The sequence below is a fragment of the Myodes glareolus genome, chromosome 13, assembly GCF_982192425.1.
Source record: "Myodes glareolus chromosome 13, mMyoGla1.1, whole genome shotgun sequence".
NCBI classification, from domain to species: Eukaryota; Metazoa; Chordata; class Mammalia; order Rodentia; family Cricetidae; genus Myodes; species Myodes glareolus.
The window spans coordinates 30,172,007-30,183,661 of record NC_142038.1 but is presented as its reverse complement, the minus strand read 5'-3'; positions in this window follow the sequence as shown (position 1 = coordinate 30,183,661).

Below are 11,655 nucleotides of genomic sequence, written 5' to 3'. Positions count from 1 at the left end.
CTTTGGGAGTGGTATTTAAATCAGTTTATTTGTTTTTATAAATCTGGTGGCAAAATAAGAATTAAGAGTCATAATTCAAGAAAAGATGTGGACTTTTCACTTCCTGGTGTGTAGGTTTAGCCTTTGCTGCTACCCTTATGGACGGGGAACCCATTTATTTCCCAGTCTGATCAGCACACATTATCTGTCTTGCTGTTTGCATATGAATACAATTGTCCAATCTGTTCTGCCCATAATTTAAGTGAAACGTACTTCTTTTCATCCGTGAAATAGGGAAAGTGATCCTTGGATCATGAATTAAAAGCCTGGCTCATTTCTTGGTAAAGTTATATCAAAATATTGTTGAAACATTTGTTAGAGAATTGCTAAAAATTTTTCCCTGGAAGAAGACATAATTTAGTATAAAAGAAAACATTTCATAGGCTAGCTTTGGATTCAACTTTCTTACCTCTAATAACAGACATACACAAAGATAGCATTAAAGCTAGGAGGGCAGTATTTCATATACAGAGCTAGATGGAAAAAGATAAAATGAACAGGTTATATTGGCCTGTTTACATTTTGAATTCAACTAAACAAATAGTAAAGGCAGTAATTCTATTTTGAAAACAAGCAATGTTTAGGGTGGTGGTTCTCAACCTGTGAAAGGAGCTACCCTTTCACAGGGGTTGCATAGTAGATACTTACATTGATTTATAACAGTAGCAAAATTATGAAGTAGCAATGAAAATAATTTTATGGTTGGGGATCACCACCTGAGGAACTATATTAAAGAGTTGTAGCATTAGAAAAGATGAGAACCACTAGTTTAGGGACTTTGTTGAATAATCAATAAGCCCCAGGTTCTTTTTTTAATTAAAATTGTTTTCTCACAGTTTATTGTGATGTTTTTTGCTCTCTCCCAACTCCTTCCAGATTCTCCACACATTTCTACCCACCCAACAGTATATTCTTTTCCTCTTTCAAAACAAAAATAGCCCCATAAAGACAGACAAGCAACAGACCAATAAAGACAAATAGTTGAATAAATAAATAAAATGAAGTAAAAAGTGATGTGTGATTCTCCCTTTGTACGCTTTGAATACCATTGGTTAATAAAGAAACTGTCTTACGCCTGTGATAGGATAGAGTGGTGGGGAAAACTAAACTGAATGCTGGAAGAAAGGAGGCGGAGTAAGGGATAAGCCATAGAGCCGCTGCTGGAGATAGGACCTTCCCGGTAGGCCCACATTATGCCATTGACCTGCTTCTTGGGCGCATCCATGAAGGTAATTACCTTTGCTTGTGTTCATACAGCTGGGATTTTAGAATTGTTGACATAAACTTCACAGTTGATCCCCCCACCCCAGAAAATGGTCGGTGGTAAAGCACAGGTGTGTTGTCGAGACACTGATGACAGGACCCGTTCCCAAGCTGTCACTTCCCTCACACCAGAATCTACCAGAGGGCTCAGTAATGGTCACGTAATCCACTGCCTAGCATGGGCAGAGTAGTTTATGCCCAGCAGCACATGTGATCATCCTTCATTCCTGGTCCATCGTGACTGTCTAAAGTGAAAGTCTCCACATTCTTCCTTCATACAACTTCACACAACTTGCCCTCGTGTGGTGTTCCTTGTCAGTTTTTCTGTGGGATTCAGTCATTCTGAGAATCCCCCTTTTAACAGCAGCTATGCACTCAATTATTGGAACTTTTATTTATCTTTTTTGTCTGTGGTCAGATCAGAACCTGAAAGTTGATGACAGTAAAGGAAGCCCAGGAAGGCAGCCAGGTTCCTCAGCCCCTGCTGCTTAGCCACACCTGCAGCAAGAGGGAGGATGTCTCTGTCACCCCTAGAGAAGGAATGAGGGAAGAGTGTAGCAGGAGTGGCCCCTCTGACTTGCTGGGGCAACCCTGCAGGGGGTTCTCTATACAAGTGAGGAAGGGGAAAGACTAAAGCAATAGATTTCTGTTGCCTGTGACCTCTTGGGATTGATTTAAATAATGTATAGGTTCAGACTGTGAGAGGACCCGAGTCACCAACTGTTTTGGAGTTTAGTTACTGGGACCCAGCTGAATATGGTTTGTTATAGTAGAGCAAATATGAATGGCTAAATGATCTTTTCCCCCAATAGACCAATGGTGACTGCTGTAAATGTCTCTATCAGATGTTTGACTTGTTTTGTCTCATTTAGTCATGATCCGGTTCTGAGTCTTAGTCACAGTACAAAGTATCCTAGGATCCAGATAAAGGCAGTGCAGCTGAACCAGTTCTTAACCACTGAGCCACCCTGCTCCCAGCTTACATGAAGTCACTAAGAAAAAAAAACTGCCTTTCAAGTGAGCCCATGTTCCACTGCGCTTGTTTCTTCCACCCTGTCATCCTTGTCCTCCGTATCTGTGTGAATGTGGCTTCCCTGTGGCTTCCCTTGAGCCAAGGGTACAGGACTACGCTAAGGAAACCCCAGCAAGTTAGTCCCAGACTAGTCGTTTTCTGGTAACCAATGCTCTCAAGTTTTCTAGATGCTTGCCTTTGGGAATTGCAAGGCAATGCCAACAACTAAAGGCAGATCCTTTCTAATTTTACTATTTGTGTGTGTGCACATGCATGTGCACGTACACACATGCTCACATACATGTGTACCTACATGTATGCTCACATGCACAGGTGCCCCTGCAGGCCCGAGGACGTGGATTCCCTGGAGTTGATGTGGGTGCCGGGCATTGAACTCTGGTCCTCTGGAAGAGCAGTGCATGCTCTTAACTACTGAGCCACCATCTCTCCAACCCCTGAAGTCAGACTCTTGATTTAACATTGGCAGGGGCTCAATGTATGGATGAGCTGGCCACAAAAATGTGAGAACAGAGGACATAGTTTAACAACTGTCACGACACTTGGAAGATCAACGGTAGCAACCCTGACTAGCGCCAGTGGCTAGCAGATAGTCACAGTCGGCAGCTAACAGTAGACTCTGGAGATGGGCAGGGTTAGCAGGGCACTAACAGCATACCACCGTCTCCATGGCTGAGCCAGAAGGACCTGCACAGGCTCTCTGATTGGCGCACCCTGTAATGAACCCAGGCCCAATAGAAATTACCTCCGTCTTTGGCCAGTGTCTGACTTAAGTTTTATAAAAAGCCCCAGGGACACGCAGCTTACACCCTTCCTCCTCGGTGTTTTCCTTTCCTTGGATTCTTGCTTTTCCTTTCAAAGCTTTGCTTTCACTTTGCCTCCTCCCTCAAGTCCACATGTTTAGTCATCACTTTTATGAGACGACAAACCCAGAACCACTGGCTCACGTTGACACCTTGAGCCCCTTGGTCACAGTGTCCGATCCACGTGGCCAGTAGGATGTAACATGCCTGTAAACCAGCCTTTAACAGCCCTGTACTCACTTCACATGCGAATTACAGAGATGTGAGGAGATTGTACATGTCATATTAAGAACATTAGTCAATCTGACATTCCGAAAATGCCCTTATTTATCTACCTCGCCTATTGATCAAAAATTATTTTAGGGTCTCTATACCGTAGTTATAATTTAATAAGGCTTTAGATTGTAAATCTAACAAGTTTCAAGTTTCTTATATACTGACCAAGTATATGATAGTTGCTAATTAATGTTGATGTTGATATATATATATATACATATACATACACACACATATATATATATATATATATGTTTTTTTCTTTCTAATTTTTTAAGGCTAGAAACAATCCATTGGGCTTAGGAACCCAAAACTTGACATTACTCCAAGTAAAAGCAATAAACGGCCCGGAAAGCACAGTAGTTAAGCGCACTGGCTGCTCTTCCAGAGGACCCAGGTTCAATCCCCAGCACCCACATGGCAGCTCACAACGGTCTGTAACTCCAGTTTCAGGGTGTCCAACACCTTCAGAAAGACAGACATGCAGGCAGAATATGAATGCAGATGAAATAAAAATGAATTATATTAAAAAAGCAATAAACCTTCTTTTCTACTGTTTATTCTAACATTGCCCATCATAGTAACAAATAGTAACTTACATTTAAAAAAAAAAACCTTATTTTCACTGCGTAAGATCTTCCACCTGAAACATTTCTGTCTTTAGTGTGATTCCAATCTAATCCTTAGTCAGGCCGTGAAATCATTATTTCTAACTGGCTGTGACTCCCATCCAACTCAGTTTCAGTCTATGTCAAGCTAGACAAGTTCTCAGCAATGTTTGCATCCGTTGCTCTCTAGTCATTTGATCAATCCTAGTTCTATGACACATATCTTCATCATAACTTCAAAAACTGACCAAGTCATTAAATATTTACATTTCTTATCTCTATGCTGATCCTAATTAACAAACTATTTCAACTTTGTTTATAGATAAAAGGTGTAAATAATTTGTTGGCAATGTAGCCATATGATGGCGACCAGACACTTTCATAGCAGTTTAGATAAGCTCATGGCAGATACTGATGGAGACCATGGACCCAGAGGAAAACCTACTACAGCTACATTCCTAAGCCAGTACAGTCTCTACGTGCAGCCTAGACACCCACTCTTTCCCCACAATGCATGGAGCCCTCAGCTGTCACCACAGAAGCTTCTTTTCACAGCAGATGGAGACCACGGCAGGAATCCAGATGGATCAAAACGCAGAGAACAGCTGAGCATGGGGTCCCCAACCCCAACCCATAAACCTACGCCCCTCCTCTTAACACCTACCATCTAGCACCATGGAAAGGGGGGGCAGGGAGATTATAACAACCAGAAAGCCAGGGTGTTTGCTGTGAGATAGTGCGTGACACAGAAGCTATACCCGTGAAATCTCAAAACTACGGTGGCTTAAACAAGCTCAGTACAATGACGACACCCATTGGCTGGCTGGAGGCACTGTTTGTAGTCCACACTCTACCTCCCGCTTGAGATTCAAGATGTGAGCTGGCAGTTTGCTGCCATACCTGCTGCCTCCTGCCGTGATGATGACCCCTCTGGAGCCAGGATCCCAAATAAACTCTTCTATAAGTGGCCTTGGTCATGGTGTTTTATCATGATAATGGAAATGTAACTAATAGATCCCAAGTTTGGCCACGCTAATACTGTGGCGTTATTAACCAGAGTGGGTAAATGAGTTCTGCAGGGCAGTCAAGGAGGAAGCCCACGCCTCTCCAGACCTGAAATGCTTCCTCGGTCATCCCTCGAGTCTTCTACTTGAAGCACATGAACTGTTTTCAAGTACTCTGTGAGTATCACCGCATTACAACATAAATTTCAACACTATAAATGTCTCCCATCATGCACCTTACCTCACGAGTGGTACATGTGTACAGATAGGCATACATTAATGTTTAATTGAATTTAGAATCTACTCCCTATTCAAATACGCATGTACACCATCCTATATAAAGTACATATAATCTATGAATTATTTAACCATGTCTCACTTCTTGGGTGACTATTATAGTCTTTTGTTTTTTGTTTTGTTTTATTTTTTTTTTTTTTGAGATAAGGTCTCATTCTGAATCCCAGGCGAGTCTGGAACTCACTATGTAGCCTAGGCTGGCCTTAAGCTTGTGGATGATTCTTCTATCTCAGCCTCCAAAAGCTGAGATTAAGGCAGAAACCACTGTGTCCAGCTTAATTATTACTCTTTCATAGACATGGTATTATTACTTGTACACATTAAGTCTAATAGATTCTTGTCAACTCCTTACCACCTCCAATAGGAGTCTCAGTCAGCCATACTCCAGAGAGCCAGCAGCCTGTTGTGGAAGTACATACACCCTTCTCACACTGACGTAACCCATGGGGGTTCTAGAATTACAATGTGCTTCTCACCTCTTTTATTTCAGGGTCATTATATCAAAGTCACCTACTCACTGGAATGGTGACAGATGGACACATATGTGCTATGACTCATTTGAGTGTTTTTAGTTTGGGGAATGCTAGAATCCAGCATAGTTATCAAGGTTTTGATGCTGTCAGTTACACCGTAACTAAACTCGGTTGAATACTCAAGAAATTACATATAAATCCTAAGGGGCTAATTCTACCATCCATATAAGCAATGTAGTTTTACAGTGCACATCTGCACAATACCGCATGCATGTAGCATGCTTGCATGCATATATACATCTTCATACACAGATGCACTGGTTTCACAAACCATCTCTACACTCCCCACATTTCCTCACATCTCTAAATGCATCACTAATAAACTCATGTATTACTGTAATACATAGACTTTCATTCTTGCCAAAACCCTAAAATCAGAAAACACTATGTATCCATTATTGAGGATAATTCCATAAATATGAAATTAAATTACAGCTTCAACCAGCAACAGGTTTCAGCTAACTCTTAATTAAACCATCTTTGGAAACTCAAAAGCTTCATATCTTTCCAGACTTATCAGGCTAAAACTTTTTATTTTTCCTTGGGAAGTTATTGAAAAGATTTCTCAACGCTAACATAGTACTTAAACATAGCACCTTTTGTTAGGTGCTTATTCATGCCAGCATGCATGTCGCATGCAGCCTGTGACAATAGACATAATCTTACTTAATCCTGAAAACAGTCTTGTTTCATAAGTTTTTCTCAGTTACATAGATAAGAAAATCAGGACTCACAGTTTTTAAATGACCTACATAAATATGACAAATCACTTAACCTCATGGGCCCCCAACAATCACATTTATTTTTAGGGATGAATCTGTGGATGATGCTTGGTGCTGTTACGAAGCCAATACCACCCCCGCCCCCAGATACACACACACACACTTCTCAGGCTACTCAGGTCCAAAGAGCCACACATTCTTCCCATTAGCACACAGAACACAAGAGCATAACTAGCCTATCCAAAGCTCTCGTCCACCTGCCTCCCAAGCACAGGACACAGATGTGCAAAGACAACCGGGAGAGGCTCTGGTCAAGGATGTACTCCATCCCCAGGATTAAGGAAAAGGTCTGATGTTGGTCCAGATGTTTCTGTCAACAATACCACCCCAAATTGCCAAAGTTCAGAGCTATTCTCCCAAGCCTAGGGATTATGTTGGTCCTCACCAAATCTGGCGCCAACTGCGTAAGCTTCCCAGTTACAACTTCCTACTTTTCCCTAAGAGGTAGAGACTTTGGAATCTAGCAAGCTAAAGTGATCTCCTGCTCCAGACATGGGCTATTAGTCCCAGGACAACCTTGATCGCTAGACTGACTGAAATGAATCTGCTAAGGGAAGGAGAGGGAGTGTTCTGGAAACAGAAACTTAAAATTTAAATAAAAAGGGCATATTAGTTACTAAATAGCTTATGGGAAAGCTATGCCCTATACTCCTCAATAACAGCTGTCCCTTGTAACTGTTTAGGAAAACATTGAAAACGATTTCTTACTAGTTTTGTGTGCATGTCTACTTGAATGACTCCAAGTCTCCTTTGCAAACTAAAGACAGCCTGCTTTTGTTTTATTTTATGATATATTTTCCTTAAATAAAAATCACGACTTAGAAGCGTCAAAAAAAAAAAAAACATAGCATCTTTTTTTCTCCAAGGGTGATTTCTCTAGATTTGATTTAAAAAAAAATTAATTACAACTTCAACTAGGAGCAGGCTTTATCCAAACTCCCACAAAGTATATTTAACTTTCCCTACATAACTAACACAGCTTAGTAAATAAAATAAGTATGGAAAAGGATGGAAAGGTGGTTTAAAAAAATAACTCATTTATCTATAGATTTGGTCCTGGCATTTTGACTAATTTCTAGTACAATTATATGTGCAAACTGCCACATGCCAGAGAGAGTGCCTCACAGCCCTTGAAGGTGAGGAGGAGGAAGCAGGCAGCAGGGAGCTCCCCGGTAGACCACAGCACCTCCCTCAAGCCCTCACCAGCAGTAAGTGGAAGTTGACTTAGCATGTACCGCCGTGGGGGTTGGGAAACAGAATTAGCCCATGTCAACAAAACCCATGGAGTCTCTTTAAGAACACTCAATGGTGGCACACACCTTTAATTCCAGCACTCGGGAGGTAAAGGCAGGTGACTCTATGTGAGGCCAAGGGCGGCCTGTTCTACAAATTGAGTTCCAGGGCAACTGAAGCTGTACAGAGAGACCCTGTCGCAGAAAACCAAAACCAAACCAAACAACCACACAAACAACACCAATCAAACATGTAATGTTAGAAGTGAACATGTGGGAAGCTTGCAGATAAAGTAAAATTAAACTACAAAAGTAGCTTTAATACTAATATTTTTAGCTTAGGGACCTGTTCTGCAGTGCCTAAACCCTGAAGCTCAGAGCTGCATTACTGGTAAGTGAATGCCATGGGCAGTTTGGCAAAAGCAAACGACTTCAGAACGTGCAACACCCGAAGATTGGCTCCTCACACACACACAATGACTCCAAGGTGTCTCTCTGTTCCCACATGGTCTTGGTCCTGAACACACAGCTCACACTGTGCACTGTGTGTGCCATCCTGCCACCACGATGTCAGCAAGTGCTGCCGGAAGCGCTGTGCTGAGAGTCAAGACCACTGGGGTAAAAACGTAGTGGTTTAGTGTACATACCGAGTTTTCTATTCAGCAGAAGTGCAGTGGTCGTATAATGGGAAAGGGGGACTTTTAATATTTTCTGATCCCACGCACATCATTTAAAATATTTTCAAATTATCTGATGTCTTCTCTGGAGGCACAGACCCATACATGCTCACATGCTCACACACACACACACACACACACACACACACACACACACACACACACACATTTTTAAAAATAAAAATAAAAGCTTTTTAAAAATATGTGGGGTGGGCAGTGGTGGAATGTACTTGTCAGTGTGGCTGTCCATAGAAGCCGGAGAAAGGTGTTGGATCCCCTGGAGCTGCAATGTGGGCTGTCGTGTGTGTTGAGAACTGAGCCCAGCCCTGGCCATTCATATTTGGCTCTAGAATAAGCCATCTGTTACTCCTCTGGAGATAAGAGCGGTGTTTTTGCCTGCATGCTTACTTTGGGAGCCTATTCTTCAAATGACACACAAACGCCAGCGTTCCACTGTGAGAATTCCACACCCCTGGAGGGTTTGCAGGCTTGGCTCTTCTCATCCCTTTCTTCAGGACAGTGGGATCTCTGTAGAGTTCCTGCTGCCATTTTCTTCTCAGCCTTGTGCCCTTTAGCGACACCGCTATTGCCTTCTGGCAGAACATCCGTGTTTCAGTCCAGCTCACACCTGTAACAACCGGACTGCACTGCTTTGGTCGGAGGGGCTTGCTGAATAGGACACAGGGAGAGATGGCAAGAAGTTCTTAGCCTCTGGCAACTCCTGATTCCGCCTGTGTTTTGAGCTTCTACCCTTTACAGCTGACCACTGGGGTTTTAAATACCAAGGACGCTTTGTTTGATACCACCTGATTATGTTTGCGAGCTGGAGAGCTCTTGGCAAAACCACCCCTCGCCCTTTATACTTCACAAAAGCCAATCTTCACCTGTGCTTACAGAAAACTAGCAGGATCACCAGAATAGCCAAAAGTATGCTGTTACCATGGAAGGGGAAGGTTTACCCACCACACAGTAGAGCCGGGTACCCAAGCTGTCACAGTGGAGATAACTTTCTCACTAAGAGAAGGTCATTGAAGGGAGTGTAGTTCAAACTGGGCCATCTCGTCCAGGCTGAATCCAATCACTAATACAGGACAGGGTAATTGTGGCCTGGTCAGCACTTCCTCCCAGGTGGAAGTTTGTGGGCAAATGATGCATCTTTGCCTGGAACCACTCTGACACTGGCAAGTTACCATCTTGCAGTTCCTGACATACCACACACACGGGTGACAGGGGCATTGGCCAGAGGTCCTTATGTTGATCACCAAACTTCTGAAAAATGAAAGAAAACAGGATTAGTGATGGAGTAGATTGTTGTGGGGTTGGGGAACTAGATAAAGAAGAGAAAGAAACCGTCACCTGATTATCCTTGGATTGTGGAAGAGGAAGGTATGGTGAGGTTAGGTTAGACGGGATGTGAAGGGAGCAGGGGAACAGGTATCAGCTTCAGTGTCAAACTGGAATTTGCCAAAAGTTAACACATGAAGCAATTGGGTAGTGCTCACTGTCACGGACACCGTGGTGTCACGTTTCTGTATGCCTGTTGCCTATTCATTTTCCCGGTTTTACATGTATTGGATTTGTTTTTTTCTGAAAGAGATGATTTTGTATTGATCCCTGATTTTCTTAGTCACGATGGCCAATGAAAACCAGGGACTTTCTATTGTAGCCCCCTCTTATTAGAAACTATGCAAATTACATGGAATACTTTTGTTCAACTCAATCCGAGGAAAAGCCCACAACTGAACATTAAGAGAGGTCTCTGAAGATAACTGTGGCTTTTCTGAAGTCCCCACCATCTTACACATCATGACCTGTGATAATGGTAGTTAACCTTAGAGCTCAAACAAGCTTAACTATTTCACAATATCAAAGTAAGTCATTCCTAAAAGGATGAGACAAATTAGCTGCTTAGCAGAAGGTTTAGAGTCAGGCTTGACTTCACATGTTCTGTTGGGTGCACTTTACCCAGACCTGCTAATTATCAGAGCTCTCTTCTAAACATTTAAAGAGTGGGGAGATAAGATGAACCAGCCTAGATCCTTGTAGAAGGTAGTAGTTACCTTCCTCTGCAACCCAAGGCCGTTCATCAGGATGAGGTGGGGCATTAGAACACCCCGAATGTCACCTGGGAGAGAAGAGAGAGACTCCACAGGAGGTTGGCCTCAGTCTCGCACTGACCTCACTGGTCCCGATGGCCAGGGGCATGTTCCTTGGCCTTTGAGAGCTTCGCTCTTCAGTTCTAGCAGGAGGATGCTCTCCCCCCATCAGAGGAATCTTTGAAGGTTTCAAAAGGCAACAGGGCCGGCACAGTCAGCGGTAACTGCTGTGAGCACTCCCACCCCATCCCCATGTCTCTGGGATTACAGGGAATCAGTGGAGTTCTTGACCACACTGGGTACTCCGCAGCCTGACTTCTAGTTTACAGCCAGGAGCGGTCCCTTATCAGATCCTGCTATTTCTCCTCCCTCCTTCCCATTATTCATTCTTTGAGCTACGCCTTCACATCAGGTATCAAGCATGTTGGACCATTCATCTGGCTCCTCTCTCCCTAGAGCCTTCCATCCCTCTACCTTGTACATTGCAGTGCACGCATGAGAACTCAGAGCACATCTGCCAGTCCGGTGCCACACTGTGGCTTCTCCTTACTGTTTCTTTGCTCGTTTGTCAGCAACCTCAACCACAGGTCTAAGCCACTAAGCATACATCATTTTAGCTCTCCAATTCTGTTTGGGGCTTTGGAGATCAATATATAGATCAGTATTTTTCTCATCTGAGTAAAAAAGGTTCCTAAGAAATCTGTTTCCAACCCTCTCCCACTCTGAACTGTTTCTACACTAAGTCGGAGTGAGGCTTTTAAACACCTGAGATTGGATTGCTCCCCCCACATTTCACCAGAGATTATCTCCTGAATGAGAGCCGGGTACCCACATGGGCCCATTGAGCCCAGGCTCTGGACTTCCCTTGGTTTGACTGAAGGTCCATTTGTTTATTTTGGTCTGGCTAATGAAGGATCCTAATTTAATAGATGCCATTATTGGTCTGCTTTCAAGTATGGTTTACAATATCTAAGACAGTATGTGCCACTTACTTAGCTTCTTACTGGGCGTCTGC